At 38.6% G+C, this 16,946-nt stretch overlaps 1 protein-coding gene across 4 annotated transcripts in view; it reads right to left on the minus strand.

Annotated features, from left to right (window-relative positions):
- The window catches only part of RNF19A (ring finger protein 19A, RBR E3 ubiquitin protein ligase), a 59,536-nt gene that overhangs the window by 41,088 nt on the left and 1,502 nt on the right, over positions 1 to 16,946 (minus strand). For 2 of the 4 annotated variants that reach the window (XM_014965622.1, XM_014965625.1), the window contains exons 1-2: positions 14,889 to 15,332; positions 14,124 to 14,283 (exon numbers count right to left, since the gene is read on the minus strand). The gene's annotated coding sequence lies outside the window, so the exon portion shown is untranslated. Of the gene's footprint in view, positions 1 to 14,123; positions 14,406 to 14,888; positions 15,333 to 16,946 lie in introns of those variants that run through there. The other 2 variants (XM_014965624.1, XM_014965623.1) reach the window with 2 other exon arrangements.

The following is a 16,946-nucleotide window of genomic DNA, read 5'->3' on the forward strand; positions in this document are numbered from 1 at the left end:
TACAGTAAATTACATATTTTCTAGATTTACAAACAGTCGAAGCGTACTTGTTTCTGCTTTTGTCAGTGCATTAGCAGAAAAACAGGAAATGAATCAGACTGAAATAATAAACCTTGAGAAGAAACACCATGAAATTTTTTGGTCTTACATAAGATTCATTCTTTTTTAAAGTGACAGGAACTTCAGTAGACAAATTGATCTAAAAAAAATAATCACGATTTTAATAGATAGTAGAGTAACTATGGATTGTTCAGAAAAGGAAAACTAATTTGGGTCTTTTTCTTTATTATAGACCATGGAAGAGCCCTGTGATATGCTTTCTGATGCATCACATTTTCTGCTGGCTATTGAAAAAATGGAATTTAAGTGATCCATATATAAGTGCACTGACTGATGGAACACCAGCCAAGATAGGAAAAGATGGGAGAGCTGCCAAATAAACATCAGAGCCAAATAGCAGTGAACCCTTCATTTTCTTTCCAGCTTTGCCACACGACAGACTTTATTTCAAACAACTCTGGCCCTCCGTTTTACAGATACACTGTTGATAGTGGAATGCAAATGCAGTAAGACTTCCTTCAATGAACATTAAGAAATAAGATACAATGACAACAACAACAAAAATTAACCTCAAGTTCTGAAATCACCTTCTTGTGCAACTACAAAATCCTGTCATCCCTGAGTATTACTTCTTCTGGATTGTCCCATCTCTTATTTAAGAGGAGTAAAAAATAACCATGTAAAAAAAAAAAATGAGAAAAGCCAACTACTCAAGAAGATGTCTTTGCATAAAAAAATTAAAGTGGCAGTGCAAAACCAGATTATTTTGACTCAGGATATTAAGACAACTGTCTAATTGCATACACCGAAGAAGAGAACCAGGCTATAATAGATATATATATACTTATATATACTATATAACACCAACTAGATACCACAGTAACCACTTGACTTTCAACTTTGGACTAAAATATAAAATATTTATACCCGATAATCAAAATCAGTTACAGGGGAAAAAACAAACAAAACTGCATCGCGACCAGGTCTAGTTTTTGTCTCAATAATAAATTTTACAGCAAACTGACAGCATATTTTTTTCTCATTTGTGAAGCATTATTAAACTTGTGATAAAATCCCCTTGGAGCACACTGAATGTCTTTCAGCTGACACTGGTATCCGTTTCAGTGATTTAATCCCAGGCTGCAAAGTTTTCATGGGCCACCTGCAGGGGTCAGAAATGAACGTGTCTCCCTGACCCAATGCACAACTTCTATCCAGAACCAACTCGGGGCTGCAGAAGAGACTTGAATTGGGTTTGGTTTTGTTTAAAGGTAAAGGGGAAATTTGATCTCCTGTCAATCATGATATTAACTGCAAAAAGAACAAAAAAAGGATAGAGGAATATTCTGATACTCTTTGCATTACTAAGAGTTCTTAGATACCTGACCAGGCGTACACAGTTAAACCAGGAACCACACTTTGACTCAGAGGTAAATTCCCTTTCTTCATTTTCCATTACAGCATGGGATGAAGTAACTCCCTGCTATTTCCATACTGACCTCCGATTACACAGAATCATAAGAACGGTTTGGGTTGGAAGGGACCTTAAAGATCATCTAGTTCCAACCCCCTGCCCTGGGCAGGGACACCTCCCACAGGACCAGGTTGTTCAAAGCCCCATCCAGCCTGGTCTTGAACACTTCCAGGGATGGGGCATCCACAGCTTCTCTGGGCAACCTGGGCCAGTGCCTCACCACCCTCACAGGAAATAATTTCTTTGTAATATCTAACCTAAATCTACCCTCTTTCAGTTTAAAACAGTTACCCCTTGTCCTATCACTATATGCCCTTATAAAATGTCCCTCTCTGGTTTCCTTGTAGGCGCCCTTCAGATACTGAAGTCTACTACAAGGTCTCCCTTCTCTTCTCCAGGCTGAACGGTCCCAACTCTCTCAGCCTGTTCTCATAGGAGAGGTGCTCCGGCCCTCTCATCATCTTCATGGACCCGCTCCAACACATCCATAACCTTCTTTCTTATATTAGCTAAATGCAGTACTCCAGGTGGGGTCTCACAAGAGCACAGTAGAGGGGCAAAATCACCTCCCTCAACAGGCTGGCCACACTTCTTTTAACATGGTCCAGGATACGGTAGGCTTCCTGGACTGTAAGCACACATATTGAGCTTCTCATCCACCAACAAGCCTAAGTCCCTCTCCTCAGGGCTACTCTGAATCCACTCTTTGCCCAGCCTGTACTTGTGCTTGGAGTTGCCCATCCACAGGCAGGACCTTGCACTTGGCCTTGTTGAACTTCATGAAGTTTGCACGGGCCCTCTCAAGCCTATCAAGGTTGCTCTGAGTGGCATCCCTTCCCTCCAGCATGTTGACTGCTCCACACAGCTTGGTAGCATCAGCAAACTTGCTGAAGGCACACTCAATCCCAACATCATGTCACCAACAAAGACTTTAAATAGTACTGGTCCCAGTACTGACCCCTGAGGAACACCACTTATCACTGCTGGCCACTTGGACATCAAGCCATTAACTGTAACTCTTTGAGTGCAACCATTCAGTCTGTTCCTTATCCACTGAGTGGTCCATCAGTCAAATCCATGTCTTTCCAATTTAGAGACAGGGATGTCATGTGGGACAGTGTCAAATTTAGATATAACATCTAAATTAGCCCAAACATTTTATCAAAATCACTTAAAGAAAAAAATCTAATATTGTAATAGTAACCTGATCATTCAAAAGAATTATTTTTACTCTATGCCTTATTTTTTCCTCATTATTTTAACTGGCAAGAAGAAGATTTTTTTAAGCTGGTGCCCTGGATGTCATATGCTCTAGTAATTCAAATCTGCCTTTTAAAAAAAAGTATTAGTATACAATTTTTGGTGAGGAATGCAAACTTCCTCATATCTGGAACACGCTTGTTAAGAGGGTTAAACCAAACAAATAACTGTGAAGTTAAAGAGTTATGGCCATATAAATATACATTAGTATTTTAGTTTTCTAACAAATACTTTTTTCATCAAAAAAAACCCCTCCCAAAATCCCAAATACAGGATGGAAAGCAATGTACTTTATTACAATTTAAGCATACTAACCTATTCTAACCAGTAAAGAAGCTTGTGAAGCTTTTTCCTTAAAAAAAGAATTAAAGTAACTTTATTCCAATGAAACAAAGTACATTCTTATCTAGCTGTGATAGGGACTTTTTTCCAGTAATTTAACAATTTTGATGCTATAACATTTAATAATATGCCCTGATTTAAAAGCAAGAGGAAGTCAGACCAATTACTGACCTAGGAGAGCATTTGGTATATAAAACGCCCTATTTGTATTCATATGTAATTCACACCTGGTCTGGTTTGTCAATCAGAATAAAGTATTTTACTAATCATGGACTTGGAAGATGTTTCTCTGAACCTAACAAAAAAAATGCTGTGAAGTATATCTGAACTGATAGAAATCTTAGAAATTATGTTATTTCCAGGAGATTGCTGAAAGCATTGTATTACAGAGCATAATATTAAAGGAGCACACTTTAATAAAAAGTTTTGGTAACAGACCAAAGCAAACCAAGCTTTTGAAAATACTAAACATACACTTACAAACACAGCAAGAGTACACACACTTAGCATCCTAAGAGGATGGGAGAAAGCAGTCCTCACAGGCCAGATTAGCAGAAGAAATAAAATCTAAACAAGACAATTTCAGGAGCATTCAATACTGTAGTTATATTAAGAACAATGAAAACAAATGGGTGTCCAACACTTTCGAACATTTGATCTGTGTGTATATATAAGCTTATTTGAAGATCAGATATCTGCAGGCATCCTAATTAAGCAGCCTTTGCCAGTGAAAACTATTATGTTTTAATTATATTCCTTAAGTAATGTCCTGGTTAAGCAGAGCATGAGAACAGATGCTATCTAGTCTATTTTTGGGATACTCTAGGTAAGCAGTCATTGAAGAAGAAAAGACACTGCCCAGCAGCATCACTGCAGAAAAATTTAGCTATATTGTCTCCTATCCAGAGAGATCATCTCCAAGGGGAACTCTTCTTTTTACGTCACTATAATAATGATGTGCAACAGATGAGAATAAATCCAGTAAATCTTTTCCAACACTAATTCAAAGAATCATTTAGGTTGGAAAAGACCCTTAAATTCATCGAGGCCAACCATTAACCTAATACTACCAAGTCCACCACTAAATGTTCTTACTATAACCTAATTCAAGATGTCCTATACTAATAATTCTTTTCCTATAGATGACCCAAGACAAAAATCTCTGTAGATTTATACACATGGATAAGAAAATGTAACAAGGCAAGGTATGTTTGTATTTTATTCATTTGAGAAAGGAAAGTGAAGTTATTTCACTTCTGAAGGAAGTTCTTTGAAGTCAGGAGCTTCACTGTTTATTTGAAGCCATTTATTTCCTCCTACAGTTCCAAAGAAAATAGTTACACAAATACATTAGAGGAAGCAGGTGTATAATTTCATTGACAGGCTATTTAAGATTTTTAAAAAGGAACTTTATGTCAGCACAGGGATCTTTCAAACATTTTCTTAAGTTACTTACTAGAACATACACTTTAATATTTGTCTTACTACTTTACAAAAGGAAAGCAACCACAGTGTACTATTCCACAGTACTAGCAAGCACTGCGCTATGGCCCCAAGCACAAAATTAAGTGATCCCAGTGCCAAGAAAACACCAATGTCACTTCAAGTTGTAAATATACGAAGAAAAATCTCAACATCACTACAATTAACTGGTAATATACCAGGGGCATGACAGTTAAAAAAAAAAAAAAGAAGAAACTTTAAGCTAGACTGTAGAATTCCGTAAAATGCCATTTGTTTTCAATGCACCCTCAGTTTTAGTTCAAACTTACATCTTATTTTTTGTATCAGGTATCACTTAAGTCACAGTAACACCCAGAGTTGTTTAAGACTAATTAAGCTATAGATAACTAAACATTAATTTCCACAGGAAAAAAAAATACATTCACAAAATTCTATTAACCTGCTGTTAGGCAGCTTGCAGGTGTTGGTTTTTTTTTCTTCTATTTTAATAAAATTTCCTACAACAATTCACAAAGGAACTTGATGTGGACAGAAACATGGCAGATGAGTTCTACAGGGATGTAGATACAAAGTTATTTCCCTGGATTTTAAATACTGAATACTAAAGGAAATGCAATCCAATGTCCAGAACAAGAGTCTCTGGTATAGAGGGGCTCTCCCATTAAGCTTCACTAGGTCGTTTGAGAGTCCTACAGATGAAGCCCCTACCAAATGAGCTTAAACGTTTAAGTTAGTACAAGCAACTGTTTATGCTGTCTCTGTTATGGGTTAACCTACCCTGCAGCAGAAATGCCACCTTGCCCTCTTCAGAGTGAGGTCAGATACTCAGTTTAAACTGCCTATAAGACAGGTTTAAGCTAAATCTCCAGATCTGATGGAAGCAAGGGCAAGCATTTCATTATATTCATGGCTGCAGGAGGACATTAATAAATAGGAGGTGGTAACAGGTTTAAGATTTTAAATCACTGCAGTTATTTGCTAAATTAACAGCGTCCTTATGACAGCAGCTAAACTTCCAAAGTAGAATAGCTACACTATTCTCTGGGACAAACTCCCCAAAGGCAATCGTCTACCAACCCTTACTCTACAGGCCAGATACAAGCAGACATGAAAGAATACCACAGTTCTACAAAAGGCAGCAGCAGGCTTAAAGCAAAGATGGATGTAGCACCTCATGGTTAAACAGCAGATGTTATGGGGGAGGAGAATGTAAGCAGACAGTCAGATTAAGTCAAATTGGAGAAATATAAGCATGCTATTGAAAACAGAAACCAAAGTAATAAGTTAAATGCATTGTGACTCAACTCATTTTTACAGTTAAGTCATTTATTTCAAAAGACAATGACTTCTTGCTAAAACAAAGGCTAGTAATACTATTATTGCCTAACTATATCAAATCTGCATAGAAACTTCTCAAACTGGGCTGAAAAGTTACATACTAAGATCTTCTTCAGTGCTCTTATTTCAACCAAGCTACTTAAGTCAATAACAAATAAAAAAACCCAAACCCCCAAAACACACAACACTTTAATAAAGAAAATTATCTTATAAAAGAAAACAAATCGAAAACTTACAGTATTTTCTCTGGAAAGGTTTAGCTCTAGCACACTTTGAAGCTGCAATTTGAATTCTGACCTGTGTATCTAGGATGTACCATGTTATCAGACTTCCAGCAATATGAATATAGCCATGCTTGCAAGTTTTTGGTAATGGGAGAAGAATAATACATTATTTTCAGCAAAGAGCATATATGGAGCTTTGAGCCACCTGGTCTAGTGGGAGGTCTAGAGGCCCAAGGCAGGGGGGTTGGAACTCAATGATCTTTAAGGTCCCTTCCAACTCTAACCAATCTATGATTTTATCTGCTAAAATCTCTCCTGAATTTGATCCAGCCTGGAATCAAACAAAATGTTCTTTTCACTTCCAGGTGCACAATATGATGGGTCAAAGTATCAGAAAATAAAGGTAGGAACTTGCCTTATCCTTTCCAAGATCCCACTACTACGTAATAGCAATGTAGAAGACGCTCTAACCCAATGTGGAGAGGACAGGATTAAACTCATGGAAAGAAGGGGATTGAGGGGAAAGAGTAGCTGAAAACAAGAATGTATATAGACCAAACTTGCCTAGACATGGTGCTGAGCAACCTAACCTAGGAGTAGTAGCCCTGCTTTGAGCAGAGGTGGACGCCATGCCCTCCAGAAGTCTCCTTCAAGTCGAACCATGCTGTAATTCTAACAACAGTGGAAGTGGTGGCTGCCAGAAGGGCAACTGAAGTCTGCACCAAAACAGGAACAGGACAGCTGAAGAGAAACTCCATCAGAGAGTGCCAAAGAGAAAAATCTAAGAAAAAACAGGGATTGCAGACTGAGGAGGTCAACAGTTGTTGTTCAGGGAAGTAATCTGGAAACTCTAGCACAAGTAAAGACAATATATCTCATGAAAAACCCAGTGAGGCAGGAGAACTGACTGGCTGATCATGAACACTAGAGGAAAACCAAGCTAACAAGCACAGGGTAAAGATAACAAAGAGACCCTACAAAGAGTAGTTGAGCTGGGAAGAGAGAGAGGGAGCATCTAAAAGGGAAAGGAGAGAAAGACATTAGATTAGGTATTGAAAAGGGTATGTATTCAGACTGGCTAAGATATTTGCCTAACAAAAATCATGACTGACTAAATGTGAATAGAAGGATTTGGGTAAAACACTGCTAACTATGCAGAAAGTAAAAGGTACATTGCTGATGACAAATAAAAAAGCAGCAAAAGCGGCTTGTACTGTCAAAGCATGTCTTCCTCTAGAGCTCATCCTCCACAGTCCAAAGACATCCATAAAACCCTCTGCATAAGCACATGGATCATACTGTCTAGGGTTGATCCCTATAAAGCATGACAGAGTATTATTAGATACCACTAGCTCAAATAGCAGCGGTCTGCCTGATGAGTAGCTTCCAAATCTGCTGATATGATGGCTATTATTATTTTTAACAGCTAGGAAACAGCACACAAACTACATTAGAAATAACTTAATCCAGTAAACAGAATTAAGCCCTGGAGTTTGGAAGTGAGTGCTGAAATACATTATGATGGTTTAATTGCACAGCTTTTATCCCTTTCCCCCCCATAGAATCTTTGCCAGGTTGGCACTTATCCGGTCAGTACTCAGTATTTTGTTTGTACTCATTGTGCCCCCATCTTAAAAAAAAAAACAACCCACTATTGCATATAACACTACATTGAAAGCAGGAATTGATTTCATCATAGGTCATCACAGAACACTGATATGTTAGTTCAATATTGCTGAAATAGTCAAATATCATATTCAACCCACTGACGTAGCATTATCTCTATTAACAGATACAATATTGAAGCATGTAATTAAGGATAGATTTATTTACCAATCTCAGGTGCCTGGTCTGAGACACCCAAGAAGTTAATTTCTTCCAGGCTATATTACACAGCAAATTATATGTTCAAAGGTAACTGCAGTATCAATTGCATGCACATACACCAATCCCCCACACCCCTAAGCCAAGACATACCACTGATACCACATAGCCAGGATTCAGATGCCTTCATCAGGCAAGAAGAAAAACTTTTCAGTCTTCTGCTTTAGTTACATTATAGCTCCAAACTTATTTTAAAGGGAACAATTACCCTAGTGACTAGGTTGATTGCTGCCCAAGGTAGACGGACTCCCCAGTGGACAGTGCAAATGTATTCTGACAAATGCTTCTCTGGGGAACAAAAACGACCCAAAAAACCAGAGCTGTATAATTAAGGACTATAGCTTAATAAAGGTAGGTACAAAAGGTGATAGAATTATAGTTGCTTCTTCAGCCTTATTTCTGGCATTTCTTAACATTTGAGAATTTGACCTGAAACCTTAAAATGACAGTAAACTGCATGCAGTGGCAGAATCAATTTCACATTATTGACATGTGCAATCCTTCACCATTACAAAACCAGGGCAAGTAAGTTATCTAATTGCTGCAGAAGCCATTCCTACCTGTTTCTAGTATATCTAGTGTGCTCATTATCACAGTTTCTGGGGAAAAAAAACAACCAACAACCAACCAAAAAAGCCCAAAACCTACCAGCATCCTAAAGGCATCTTCCTTGACTTTACAACAGAAAGACAGATTTTTTGCATTCTACACGCTATTAAAGCCTGAGCCATTCTTCACATACAAAATGTACCATTTTGCAGAATGCCCATTAGAGAAGTTAAGGTTACTGCATGTACATACTGAGTTAAACGATACTTACTCAAAGCCATACTCCAGTCAACTACTTTGATGACTTGACAGTTATGTCATAATGAAGGAAAATCTACTAACCCCCCCTTTGTTGAAGAAAATCAAATCACCACAACAATGTTTTATCTTCATCACCAAATACTGTAGAACGACCCATGTTCAGTTACTAGTCTACAGTAATACTGTATGAAGCACACATTTCAAAGAGCTGAACTTTAAAAGTGAGTGGTTCTAACTTCAGAAGGACTACATTTTACAGAGAGCATCGGTACATACATACTGCTTGTTTGCAGATAAAAGCATCAATCTACTAAGGCTTTATATAAAGTGTATTTTTTCTCACTGTACTGCCAACTGCCATTCAGAGTTCTAATTTGTCCTCTTACTGAATGACTTTCAGCACAACAAAACTATTCTTCTGCTTACTCTTAGAGGTGTGCTTTCACACATTTCAGGAGGAATGCCAACCATATCAAGATACATATTCTTTATTATTTTTACTTTTAACCACCAGAGATGAACAAAAGCAAATTTACAAAAGGTTCAAGGAATCCATACCACAAATGCTGCATACTGTGGCTTTACATTAATTGGGCATATGCCATTTTCTGTATAACGGCTGTATAAGGCATAGAGTGCAAAGGACCCCACAGCTTGTGGGAGATGATTTACATTGAAACTGTGACTTCGAAACTATATGTTACTCCGAAAACAGAAAGGTAACATTGTATGACCTTTGAGATAAGAAAAAGCATATGATTATATAGCCCTAAAAAAATCCAGCAGTAGCTCAGAAACAAAACAGAAAAAAGCTACAATGAAAACAAAACCATGTCACTGTCTTTGTATGTTACTCAAACAGCTCCTCTTGGTCTAGATCCAGCCACGATATTACGTTGATTAGGGCAGGGTGTAGGAGGTGGGAAGAAACCGTTTTCACTGCTTACTGTTACAGAGAAAAAGCTGAAACACTGCTGGGCAGGACTAAACAGGATGCTTCTGTTTCTTAACCTATTCCCCTGCAAACAACATCTCCATGCAAATCTTCAATTCAACAGCAAAAGATAAGTTTATCCAGCACATCATATACCTTATCTACTAACTAAATTGACAATGAACACAGGGGAGCTTGTTCGTCCTTTCCCAGACAGACAGGCAGCATGTAATCCTAATAATCTGAATTCTTGCAAGGCAGGATCTTTCTCTTTGTTTATCCTTGTTCTCTTTTCGTTAGTTAGTTAATCCATTACCTAATTCATCTTGGAATCATCTTTAATTGTTAATAATGGAAAGACTGGGGACTCCTGTGCTGAGCTTACAGGCCTCTCTTCTATTCTTACCCTGGCTGAATTTCTGCCTGGTGTCAGGTCACAGAAGGCAAAGTCTACTTTTATGCAGCTACACACCACCACCACAAAGTGAACAAAAGTGTAATGCCACATACAGGAGAAAAAAAAAAAAAAAGAAGAGACAAAAAAGCAACAGCAAATAGGAACAGGAAGAAAGAAAAGGGGAAAAAAGCAACTAGTCAGGTAGGAACTTAAGGAGGAAAATATTTTTGGTCACTAGAAACAAAAAATCCCTCTGTCCAAATGGAGATGGTTTAAAACCATGGTGTTGTGAAATTAAAAGAAATAGTGAGCACAACAGATTTGTGGGTTTCTTCTCCATGTTGTCCCACACACATATTTGCACTGACTGCACTATCTTACATTTCAGGAAAGCAACAGCCTGGCTTCACAGGCTATAAAGCACTAAAGATCTCTTTGCTTAAAAAGGACCTAGAAGTTTGATACCTCCGTCTCTGACCCTGAGTAAAAGGGCTCCTGGTCTCCCAAGATGTATTTTTAGCAATGTCATATAAAGAAAAGCTTGACTCCTTTTTTTTGAAAATGCAAAGTCAAAAAGTATCAAATGCAGCTTTACAGGTAAAATGAAACTGAGAAGGTAACTCAGGAAACTGAAGCAAGGTCTTCAGCTCAGCAAAAAAGGAGTGATTTTAAAGGCTTTATTCTGTTTATACTTGACTTAAGATAGAGGAACACAGAGTTCCTCCATCAGGACACACAGTGGAGAAATCTTTGATAAAAATTATTTTTCCAGTACACATTCTAAAATAAGTCTTTAACCTTGAACACGTTTCATCTTGCAGCCACATTTCTTTGCACTGATCACCATATTAGATGGCTTATTACAGAAAAATTAAAGGCAGACACAAAGTAAGATACTTCCCAATGGCCGAGCAGAAAGAAAAGTTTCTCAGCAGGCTTCACCTTTGCCAGCTGAGTGATCTCACTACAGCCACTATTTATTCCCATCTAAACGTTCTTCCACTATTAGATGTTTGAGAGACAATTGGGTGCTCCTTATATAAAACATTTTGATACAAAGGAGAAAAGCTAAACAGTATGTTGCAACAACCACCTTCTGTCAGCATCTTCACTTTATTTACAGTCCCCAAACAGACGTTCAGTTAATACTTACTAAAACATTTACTGTCAAGGTACAATTACATCTTGATACAAGGAAGAGCTGCAGCACTGAATATAGGCTACGCATATGGCCCCAAATTTTCAGGTTATAAAAGGCCCAAAGAACTCATCAACTATCTAATTTAGACAAAATAAAAGCCTTTTATTTCCTAAAAAAGGTATAAATGTTTCTTTCGGAGATTGAATTCTGAATTATGATACTGCAGAAGACCTACCAAAACATCCTTCCCCTTCCCCAGTTTCACTGGGATATATTGCACCGTGTACTTTCAGCAGAGGAAATGGACGAATGGATGCATTTATGAATGGCACCACCAATAGTCTTTTCCTCTGAAACGCAACCATTATGGTACTAAGACAAACTGTTATTTGCCCAAGAGCAGTCAGTTAACAAGGCTATTTTAAATGAATATTTTGAAATAAAAACAAAATGCAGCAACACTAGTGCTGTCATCATACCCAAACCACTAGCCAGGTAGCACTGTAAATCCCCATGCTTCAACTAAAGTCTTCAGTCCTACCTGAACCTCCACGACTGAGCAGGATTCCCCGAGGTGCAGGGCCATTTTGCACTCCTTACAAACCATTTATTGAAAACACACGTGACGTAAATTTGTGTCACCAGAAGCCTTACACAGTGAACTAAACAGTATGGCTGGAACTGTCTTATAGATTAAGAATTTTTGGATAAAAATAGAACTTCATTAACTCGATGTGGCTAGCAGAGTTTGGTTTTATGTGAAAAATTTGATCATTAACTGAGAAACTTAAAACTTATGTTTGTATTTATTAAGGATATGCAGCATCAGCGAAATACAATGAGAACAAAGCAACATGATTCTTACTGCAGACTGTTTCTCCAGAGTTAGTCCTCTCGCTGAAGCAGTTCTTCATTCACTAAAAGGAACAATTAAAGGGGACAGCAAGGGCCTCCAATTTAGAATAAGAGCTCTAATCTGCCTTATGGGAACAGCTAAAGGACCTATGGAAAATGTTTGTTTAACAGTAATTTGTCTCAACTATAAATGGAAACAGAACAGAACTGACATAGTCCCACAATGACAGTTTGCACTGAACAATAACAGGATACTTGCATTAAGAGAGCTGTGCTCTACTTCGGAAGCAAAAACAAGTGACTATACCAAATTGAATTGGTACAAACATTTATTTCAGCAAGATGTTTGAAGGGCATCTTGCAGAAGACATCATTAGGGGATATGCTGGCCTCTAGAGAGAGGAAGTTTTAATGCATGAGGAAACACCTGTGTATATGTAACTTTTATTTAAGCTCATTTCATTAGGTCTCTTCGCTAAATTGCTTTGGGTTAAGGCAACTCTTTTATCAGCTTTCCAGACTGGCGCAATATATCTAGATGTGAAGTGAATGTGTTGGAAATGCACCCTTCAAAAAAAGAAATTCTACAGCTATTCTTGTAAATGGCAATTACAGTTGCACTGTTCTGGCTACCTGTCCAACAAGACACTAATAGTCACCCAGCAGGTGACTGACTTCAAACCACAATTTAAGAGTGGCAAAGCCTACAGTAATCTTTCCATTGCAAAAAAGTAATAGAAGCACTCCTATTTTTTTCTTACTTCATGGATAAACCTCAAGGTAAGGTTAATTCTTCATAGAAGTATGCCACAACTTCCATGAAAATGAAGCAAAACAAGACGGTCAAGACCCTCCTCACTTGCCTTAATGAGGAAAGACCTAAGGATGGTATCACAAATGATATCACACAACTCAGCTACGACACTTTTCTTCCTTCTTTGAATTCTACTGTCTTTGAAGAACTCAAAGACTATTCTAAAGCTGGTATAAGCCATGCTCAAAACAGGAAAAAAACTTCTAGTAGAGGCCTGTAATATTCCAGTCCCACATAACATTTACAGTTTTCTTCAGATACCCATTGCTTTGTTTTGTATCCTTGAGTCAGTACCCGCACTAAGAGAAAAAAGAAAAAAAAAGCAAGCAACCCATGCCAGAGAAGGACAAGCAAACAAAACCAAGGTAAACCACCATTCTGCAGTGCCTGAGAATTGCCATAAGTTTATACGGAACAACCACAGATCACTGAAGAAGACTAAGGTCTCAGATGAGCAAAGTCTCTTCCACAAAGTCTCTTCTCATCAACTAAAAAATAACTTTACAAGAATATCTGGGATAACAAGGTACACCTTAGTTTACAGAAGTTTGGAATAAATCTGTCAATCCATAACCATCAGCAATAGGCTAAATACCTACTTATACAATGACTTACCACAAAGCACAGAGAAATTTACTTTTTTTTTTTTTAAAAAGAGTGTCTGAAAAAATCTTCTGAAGTAACCTTCAAGCAAATACTTAAGAGGGAAGACTGAAATTCTACTCTGAATTCTACTCTTTAGTTCGAAGTCACAGTTGTTTATTTGGACTTTTTTTTTTTTCCTGAGTTAAAGTAGAACACACAATATCTGAAATCTAATCTATATACAATACAAAAGGTTTCAGTTTTTTCTAAACGATTATTTCACTGAGGATTTAAAAGACTAACTACTAGAAAAGAACTAAATTTAGACTAAATCACGGATAAAACTTCCACTTCAGAGAAGAAGAAATAAAAGGAAGCCTCCTCTTGTGAAAAATATGGCAACATTTTTTTAAAAACCCAACTGTTTTCTAGGTAGTGATACAGCCTCTTCCATATTCTTCCTACAGGGGACAAAAAGAAATCGTACACGACAACATGACTAAAAGCAACCAGTTCTCTGAGTCTCAACATAACTTTTTACCTTCTTGGTGGAAGTCTATCTCCAGGTGCAATTCAGATGCTTTTAGCAATATAAGATCCAACACCATTCTCAGTATCTTGAAGGTATGTTACGTACACCGATACATTCAGCTACACATCTTCCATCAGTTAACACAGAGGGGACAATGGAAACTTAAGAGCTAAGACAAAAACAAAAAGAGAAAAATCTGACATCAACTTCTTCATGCATAAGCCAGTATTACAATGATTATTTTTCTTAGTCCTTCAAAGAGCATTTACTGATCCTAAGAAAGAATCAAACTGACTTACAACTAAGCTACAAACCAGAAATCACACCAAGAAGAGTAGAGTCTAAAACATGTATCCATCAACCCATGCTAGTCAGGTATTAAAATTTATTCTACGGGGCTGGTATGTGGTGTTTACTTACAATTCAGAAAACAAATCACAAAGCTAATTATGGATGCCTGACCATGGGCAAGAATACACTGACCCCATAATGGAGACCACAAGCTTGGCTTAAGGCCATCAGAGGGCAGTGGTACAGAACAGTATGGTTGGACTTCAGAGTTCAAAGATCTTCCTTAGCATTTCCAAATCAGGATTCAGAAGTCCTGTGAAAAGATTTAGGCCTCCTACTTTGTTTGCTGGGAAAGCAGAGGGGCAGATGTAAAATCTCAACGAGCAATACTTTAGTAAACTTAAGTAAGGATCATAAAGGCCCAAGGCAAACAGAAAAAAACCAAAACAAAACAAACCGGACCAGTTTGGAAGAATCACCTACCCAGTGAACAAAATCAGTCCAAAGTTTCTGTCATGGGGAGTAGTATCTAAATGCCAGTAATTAGTAGTAGGAAACAAAAAAAGTATACACATTTTCCGTCACAAAAGGCTCTACCCAACTGCCAAAAAAATTCAAGGGCTTATGTTTTCACAGGTTGAGAGTATTAACACAAAACAAGCTTTCCTAATGCATATATTAATGATAACTGGGAATCCCATAGCTAAGGGAGTTTAAATGATTCATTTACTAATACAGAGACCAGGATTTGTACACACTATGAAAGTAAACAAATATATCTGTCAAGCACCTTCCTTCCTCCTGAGCCTCAGCTAGCATAATTAATCAAAGTCTGATAATCGTTCTATATAAGAAATGCGTCATTTGTCTGGTAGATTTAAGGGGAAGGGGAGAGAAGAAAACTACACATAAACTTTTCAACCCCCTCTTTTAGAAATGATGATCTGATATCCTCAAACTCAAAAATAGCTGACAACATAAACATAAGAGCTAGAATTCAGCACTTTATAAATGCTGAATTGTATAAAGCACAGTTGAAACTCTGGCACACTTCAAGAAATACGCACAAAGAAGAATTACGCATATGTAAGCCTTTTACTGAACCAGTTTTTAAGAGGAGCATTATTGCCATTATGCAAAAGTGAAACCGTCATTTTCATTTTCTGGACCAAATATGCCTAGTTCACATGCAATTTTTTAAAAAAAAAAGTGCTTAATCAGCTTTCTAAAAGCCTTAAGTACTAGCATTTAAATGTTTACAGTTAAATAATGGTAACATTTTAGAAATTGTTAAGTAATGTTACACAGTCATCATTTCTAAGCATGAAAATGAATTGTTTGCTGGGCAATTCAGAATTTATACTTCAGTTTGACCTGAATATTAAACTGAAAACCTTTTCCAATTAACTTGGTAAAAAACATTTGATCAGGTACTGAAATATGGTTCTTTGATGACAAAAAAAAAAAAGAATTATCAAAAAAAACTTCAAAGGAAAAAAACTGAATTTTTAAAAATGAATTTATGATTAGTTTTGTCCTCAGAATTAAATCCTGCAAGCCCCATTTCCCAAACTGCCCTTTGCTTTTTAAAAATAATGCTGTCCTTGATGACAATTGAGATAAAGCACTAATCAGTTCCAATGCCAACTACAGTATTTTAACAGAAACAAGATTTGTTGTGCTCCTCATAGGGAAACACAGGCACGTTTCCAGTAAGTGACCACAAGGGCATGAAGGCTTCAAATTTTGATTTCTCTGCTCAGCAATAACCGCATTCTACTACCGTCCCTTTGGCATATCCCCGTAACTCTACTCCAGGACCATCCCTTTGGCAAAGCCCCGTCTCTTTCCGTTGGAGAGTACTGGAGCAGGAGGCAGAAAGGCAGGACACCCTGCCAACCATCACCTCTTCAGCTCACTTACACGCACGCTGGCTTTCAGATTGTTTTGTTACCCGTTTTTTCCCTATCCTTCCAAGATGTGCCTGCAATAGATGCTGTGTCTATAATACACTGCCAGGTGGAAAACTCCCAGGCTCTGCAGAAAGACCTGTGCAAGGAAAACACTCGGCAAGACGCCGGTTATCACCGCTGCTGTCCCCCCACCGCCTTTACAGCCGAGATACGATATCCCTGGTCGCTCCAGACCCCTCCACTCCTCCGGTTCACGGACCAGGGGTGGACAACACGAGCACCGGGAGGCAAAGGAGAAACTCTGGGGCGGGAGGTGTGCCAGCCCTGCCCCCGGACTGCACTGAAGGCCCAGGAGTTGCCTGCACCGCTCTCCCGGTGCCCTGTAAGTTCAAGTGTAGGAGTTTCCAGGGCCCCGCCGCCGGCCCGGTGCCTCTGCCGGGCAGGGGGATCGAGGCGCCCGCCGAGGGGCCCCCCACGGCGCCGCGGCCCACCCGGGCGGGCGGAGGGCGGCAGCTCCTCCCCGCACACCCCCGCCCGCCGCGCCGAGGCCAAGCGAAACCCACCCGGCGGCTCCCCCAACCCCTCGGGCGGGGGGCGGCCCAGGCCGGCCGTGCCCCACTCCTCCGCC

The sequence above is a fragment of the Calidris pugnax genome, unplaced genomic scaffold (genome assembly GCF_001431845.1).
Source record: "Calidris pugnax isolate Ruff unplaced genomic scaffold, ASM143184v1 scaffold41, whole genome shotgun sequence".
Taxonomy (NCBI): Eukaryota; Metazoa; Chordata; class Aves; order Charadriiformes; family Scolopacidae; genus Calidris; species Calidris pugnax.